Genomic DNA, 7,120 nt, shown 5'->3' with positions numbered 1-7,120 from the left:
CCCCCCCCCCCCCGCCTCTTGAGTGCAGGGATCACAGGCCTGTGCCACTATACTTGACTCCATTGGAGACTTCTTGAAATTTTTTTTATGACTATTTTATGTGTCTGGGTGTTTTGGCTGCATGTATGTTTGTGTGCGGAATGAATTTTCAATGTCTGTAAAGGCCAGGGGAGAATGATAAATCTCCTAGATATCTCCTAGATCTGTAATTCCAGATGGTTCTAAGTCACTTTGTGGTGCCAAGACACAAACCCAGGTCTACTGGCAGAGTAATAATGTTCTGAACTGTGGAACCATCTTTCTGACACCTTAGTCTTTCTTATGGCTTGCAACTTTTTTATGCATTTTAAATGGCTCCAGGTCCAAACTAAACAGTAGGTTTAGAAGGCTAGGGTACTATTATTAGCAACACAGGAGAGGCCAGATTGCCACACCTGTAATCACAGCCTTAGAAGGCAGAGGCAGGAGGATTGCTGTACCTTTGAGGTCAGTAGATCAGCTAGGGAATTCCAGGCTAGCTTTCTCATTACTTCATTATTCCTGACAGCCACATACCCACCTTAAGGGGCCCATTAATAAATGAGCATGTAAGGAAAATGTGATTGACCCTTATCTAATACAGAATACTCTTCAGTCTTAAGAACGAAGGAAACTGCCTATCAGTGGTGGCACATGCCTTTAATCCCAGCACTTGATGGTCAGAAGCAGGTGGATCTCCGAGTTTGAGGCCAGCCTGGTCTACACAGTGAGTTCCAGGACAGCCAGAACTACACCAAGAAACCTTAAAAAAAAAAAGGGGGGGGGGGAGGGGAAAAAAAAGGTCATTTGTACCTACACTAGTGAACATGGAGAAAATCGTACTCCAGATGAAGAGATACAGACAGTATCTGGTTCATGTATGTGGAATTCAGACAGACTGACAGAAGCAGTCAAGGGCTGAGGTCATGGTGGTAGGGAAGTGGCAGGTTATTACTCAGAGGAAAGAAGCTTTCAGCTATGAATTTGGAGAAATCTAATGTACAGCATAGTGATTGTAGTTAATGCTGATGTACTGACCTCATATTCTAACTCCCACACACACCACTAAAAGAATTGACTGGTGGGAACTGGGCATACCTGTTAATTCTGCAAAGTGGGAGGCGTGTAGGAGGAATATAAATTTAATGCCAGCTTTGTGCTACACAATGAGACCCCATCTTCTTAAAGATGTATTTATTTGTGTGTGACTGCTCTATCTTGCAAGACAGAAGAGGGCATCAGATCCCATCACAGATTATTGTGAGCCACCATGTGTTGCTGGAAATTCAACTCAGGATGACTGGAAGAGCAGTCAGTGGCTTTAATCACTGAGCCATCTCTCCAGCCCTAGTGAAGCCTGTCTTTAAAAAATGCAAATCACAATAACAGCAGCCTAAAAGTAATTAGCGAATGAAATTAAGCCTGTGACATCTATAGAACCCCCAGCTGGGCTTGGCACTGCATACTGGTAATCTCAGAACTCCAGAGAGGAGGAAGGAGGACAAAGAGTTCAAGAGTAGACTGGGATACATAAACATCTCAAAACTAATAATAAACAAAGGCTAGAGAGAGAGGGGATGGCCCAACCATTTGAGCACTTGCCATTCTTTCAGAGAAGTTGGTTCAATTCCTCGACCCTTATCAAGTAGCCCAGTTCCAGAAATTCCAGTTCCAGAGGTACAATATCCTCTTCTGGCCACCACAGGCAGGTGCGTCACACGGTGCAGAGACAAACAGGCACACATACACATAAATTTAAAAATAAAATAAAACAAAACAAAAACCAAAAACCAAAACCCTTGCTGGTCCATGTGTAGAATTTGTAAGTTTAGTTTGCCCTCTAGTGGAAACATTAAATCCGACAGTCATGTAAGGAACAGCTCCAAGATGCACTCGAGAAGCTTGGTTCTAGGAAAGGCAAGGTGTGAGATGACGCCTGAGATGGTGTTTCCACACACCATACACGTAAAGCAGAGTCATTTCATGCTGCCTCAGATGGGCTCTGCAGTGTTAGTTTCCTTCTCCTCTTCCTCTTCCTCCTTTTCCTCTCTTCCCTCTCCCCCTTCCCCTCCTCCTCCTCTCTCTCCCCCTCCTCTCCCTTCCTCCCCCCCCCCCCCCCACCAAGACAGGGTTTCTCTGTGTAGCCCTGGCTGTCTGGAACTAGCTCTGTAGACCAGGCTGGCCTCCAGCTCAGAGATCTCCCTGCCTCTGCCTTTTGAGTGCTGGAATCAAAGGCATGCTTCACCATTGCCAGGCCAAACTTCTAATAAGAATAAGATTGTTCGCCGGGCAGTGGTGGTGCATGCCTTTAATCCCAGCACTTGGGAGGCAGAGACAGGCAGATTTCTGAGTTCGAGGCCAGCCTGGTCTACAGAGTGAGTTCCAGGACAGCCAGGGCTACACAGAGAAACCATGTCTCGAAAAACAAAACAAAACAAAACAAAAGAGCGGCGTGTGCTCTCCAAGCTCCTTTCAGATTTGCACTGTTCCTCCTTTCCATCCTGCTCAGTAAGCAGTTCACTCATTTAATCAGCTTAACTTGAAATGCTTTATCATCCAGCTGTGACAAGGCCTTTGGCGGGAGGAAGCCACGAACATCTCTTTATTCCTGTTTCTCTCAGGCATCCTGAACAGACACTGTTTCCCTTCCTGTCAAACGTGGTGTGCAAGGTGTAGTATTCCACAGTTTTAATCCCAGCCTTCAGGGGGCAGAAGCAGGCAGATTTCTATGAGTTTGAGGCCAATCTAATCTCCATAGCAGGTTCCAGGCCACCCAGAGGCTACAAAAATCCAGGAGTGTGTGATTCATCCCACACCTGGAGCATAGAGACAGAGCAAACCAAGAAATATTTTTCTTGCTTGAGATATGTAACTTGCTCAAGAAATAGGTCTAAGTAATTAATAGATATCTGTTTAGCTCACTACAATTTCTTCCATGCGGCTGGCAACTGCTTCAGCTCCACCCTGATAATGTAGTTTTCTTATTGAAAACTCTAGTCCTGTCCATTTTATAAGTCATACCTGTTGGGGTCCCAGGGTCACCCCACAAACCACATGTACACTGATGTCAGTCAGTCAGGGATAGTTTATTGAGCATTCACCTAGGACTGATTGATCAGGACTGCAGACCAGACTCCAGAGCCGACCATAACCCTCATTCAGAATCCTACTGAGCTTTTGAGCCTGCCATCCACAAACATCTGGGCCAGGTTATTCCATCAATCAGGGTTCAGGGATAGGGGGTCTCCTTAGGAACAAGTCTGTGATGGTTAGAATATGTTTGGCCTAGGGAGTGGCATTATTAGAAGGTGTGGCCTTGTTGGAGCAGGTGTGGCCTTATAGGGGGAAGTATGTCATTGTGGGTGTGAGCTTTGAGACTCTGATCCTAGCTCCCTAGAAGCCAATCTTCTACTGCCTTCAGAATAAGATATAGAACTCTCAGCTCCTCCTACGCCATGCTCCCACCTTGATGGTAATGGATTGAACCTCTGAACCTATAAACCAATCCCAATTAAATGCTGTCCTTATAAGAGTTCCCTTGGCCATGGTGTTTGTTCACAGCAGTAAAACCCTAACTAAGGCAATGTCTTTGTGGTACGTTATTCTGTTCCCGTTGGTTGAGGTATTCAACTGTGGTGGGGGTCTTACCTTGCCTAACATTCTGGTCTTAACTTGCCAATTAAGATGTCAGTTACCCACTATGTGACTCTGTCAAGTAGGAATGTCATTTCTCATGGAGTTCTTGAGAACTTAAAACTTTACTGGACCCCTACTCAAAATGGAAGTCATATTCCAATTGGTGTAGGTGTCTCTCTTATGTTGAGTGAGGTCCATCCCGAGGGCAACTCTAACTGTCTTGTATCGTGACTAGTTTCCAAGAACACCAAAGCACAGAATGTTTATGTTAGGGCCTAGGTAACTGTTACCTGGATTGCCTGCTATTATATATATTTCTACTGTTACTAGGAAACTTTTTAATGCCAAGATCGATTACCTATTTCGTTATGTTCTGTGTCCCTGGAAACCAATCACAATAGAAGTCAGTAGAACTGTCTTGTATAGTTACCCACAGTAAGCTTAGACTGAACCAACCACCCAACAGCACTTCCTGTACCTATGTATAACCTTTTATGGTATAAGCTGCCCCTGAGATTGACCTCAACATAAGAGAGACGCTTGCACCAATATAAGAAACTATTTGGAATAAGACTTCCATTTTGAATAGTGGTCTAATCAAGTTTAAGTTCCCAAGACCTCCCTGGGAACTGACATCCTACTTGGCAGAAAGAGACATGGGTAACTGACATCCTGATTGGCAAGTTAAGACATGAGTCTTAGACAAGTCCCATCCTGGTGGACAAGTTAGGACATGAATATTAGACAAGGCAAGCCTTTAGCCACAGTTAAATACCCCAACCGATGGGAGCAGGATAAGTGTACGACATGTTCCTAAGGAAACCCCCTATCCCTAAATCCTGATTGGTGGAATAACTTGGCCCAGATGTTTGTGGATTTGGGGCTTAAAAACCCTGTAGGATCGGGGCCAGTTCCCCAAATCTGGACCATGGCCCTAGTCAACCAGTCCTGAGGTGTTTGCTCAATAAACTCTCTCTGTCTGACTGAGATCTGTGTTTGTGTGGTTTGTGAGGCAATTCCTGGACTCCAACAGAGAACATAACAGAATATTCGATCAACTCAGACATGAGGAAGTTTCCTAGTAACAGTAGTAATGGCACATGATAAAGTTTCTTTGTAACAGAAGTAATAGCATAAAGTGGGTGGCTAGACAGGCCACTTGACAATACCCGATTACTCCTCAGCTCCTACATTTATTGCTGTCTGCATGTGTGTCTATGTGTTCCAGGGGCCTGCAGGAATGAGCCCTGAGGAGAACAGATGTCGTTAGTTCCCTGGAATTGGAGTTACAGGCAGTTGTGAGCTGCCTGCTGTGTGAGTTCCCTGTGCAACAGCTGATGTGTTCATAGCTACCTAGCCATCTCTTTAGCCCCTAACTGTATTCCTTCCTCCCTCCCTCCCTTCCTCCCTTCCTCCCTCCCTCCCTCCCTCCTTTTCTCCCTTCCTTCCTTTCCCTCTGTGTAGCCATATCTGTCCTGGAACTCACTCTGTAGCCCAGGCTGGCCTCAAACTCACAGAACTCTATCTCTAAGTGAGTTCCAGGACAGCTAGCACTAAACACAGAGAAACTCTGTCTCTTAAAAAAACAAGGGGCTGGGCGGTGTTGGTGCACGCCTTTAATCTCAGCACTTGGGAGGCAGAGGCAGGCGGATTTCTGAGTTTGAGGCCAGCCTGGTCTACAGAGTGAGTTCCAGGACAGCCAGGGCTACACAAAGAAATCCTGTCTCGAAAAAAACAAAAAACAAAACAAAAAAAAAAAAATGAGGAGGAAGAGGAAGAAGAAGAGGAGGAGGAAGAGGAGGAAAGGAAAGACAAAATAAAGCAGGCTGAGCAAGTCAAGTCAGTAAGGAAACTCCAAGGTTTCTGCATCAGTTCCTGCCCTGGCTGACTTCCGGTCATGACCTCCCAGTGATGGACCGTGATGTGGTGCACTAAGCACAAATAAATCTTTTCCCCCGAGTTGTGTGTGGTCATGGCTTTTATCACAGCCATGAAATCATAACTAAGGCAGAAGGGGACCTTTGAGGTCACTTGACTAATTCCCTCATGTATGTATAGATCTGACTAATCCCCCTCAGGTGTGTACAACAGACCTGATTAATCCCCCTCACGTGTGTACAGACCCAGGCCTATTTGGGATCCATCAGCTGGTTTGGTCACTGTTCTTAAAGAAGCACACAGTTCTAGGAAAAGAAAATTTCCCCAACCGAGGCCTAACTATTTTGCAGTTGTTTGTAGGAGACTCAAGTACTCAGAAACAAAGGTGAAATTCCCTATCAGTGTTTGAAGTTTCATAATTCTATATTCTACAACTTATGTATCAGAACTGGATAGATATGGAGACTGACTATATCTTTAAGGGTTATTTTATCTTTAATTATGTTTATATGTTTATGTCTGTATAAGTGGATGTCACATGGGTGCCTGTGGAGTTCAGGAGAGCATGCTCACTGTGTAGACTAGGCTGGCCTTCAACGCAGAGAGATCCTCCTCCAGTATGATACCCTTAGATATAGAAATCTTGCTTTGAAAGGATTCATCTTGGGAGGGTGAAAGTAGAGAAAAAGAATGTCTCAAAATGTAAAAAGTTTAAACTCCCTTTCTTAGGATCTAGATTCAGACCCACCTTTGCACTTTCATTCACTTCTATTTTTGTGAAATATCAGACTATCTTATCAACAAGTCTGGCCTTTGTGCTGAGGAATGTTTAACTGAACAGCTCCATCTTTTGGTGAATGGAAAGATTATTTTTCATTAATGGGAGAAATGGAATGTGGTTCAGAAAAACAACTAAAATTAAGAATGATAGAAGAGAAAAAGTGTAATAAAAAGATCATAATCCTATTCTTAAGTGTCCACCTTGTTTGTCCATTTTCCTGTAATTTATTAGCATTGCTTTTGTTTTAGAGAGTTTAGTAGATACTGGCAATTTATCAAACATCAAATATGAAAAGACTTTGGAAATTGCTTATTAATTAGATGGAACAAAATGGAAAAAATATTGTTTTTAATATATTAAAAAAAAAAAAGACGACTGGAGCTAGTGGGGCTGAAGTGAGAGGGAAAAGGGAAGGAGAAAAAAAAAAAAAGACCAAGTAACTGAAACCTACTTTTAGCTTGCCAGAGAAAAAAGGACGGGTTACCATTATATCAAGTAAATTCAAGAGAAAGTTGAGGCTCAGAGCGCCCGGATAGCTCAGTCGGTAGAGCATCAGACTTTTAATCTGAGGGTCCAGGGTTCAAGTCCCTGTTCGGGCGACTGCACATTTTGCACGATGTACCAAACTCAAGTAATTGCCTAATTCTTAGGAAACAGCTAGCTTTCAAAATACTATTAGGTGTGTATTTCATAGGTTTTAAGGAGATCCTACATATTCTTAAGATACTTGAGAATTTTTGTTCTTCGACGCGTAGGGAGATCTGAACGGTGGAGACGTGAAATGTCCAAGTTCTCACCAGAAAAGAA

General features: G+C 43.7%; 1 non-coding gene across 1 annotated transcript; it reads left to right on the top strand.

Annotated features, from left to right (window-relative positions):
• Nucleotides 1–6,839: 6,839 nt before the first annotated feature.
• Trnak-uuu lies at nucleotides 6,840–6,912 on the top strand. The gene has a single exon. It is a non-coding gene; the product is annotated as a tRNA-Lys (tRNA).
• The last annotated feature ends 208 nt before the right edge of the window (nucleotides 6,913–7,120 follow it).

The sequence above is a fragment of the Grammomys surdaster genome, unplaced genomic scaffold (assembly GCF_004785775.1).
Source record: "Grammomys surdaster isolate TR1022 unplaced genomic scaffold, NIH_TR_1.0 145, whole genome shotgun sequence".
NCBI lineage: Eukaryota > Metazoa > Chordata > Mammalia > Rodentia > Muridae > Grammomys > Grammomys surdaster.
Note: the sequence above shows the minus strand (reverse complement) of the source record. Positions and strands in the feature narration are given on the sequence as shown.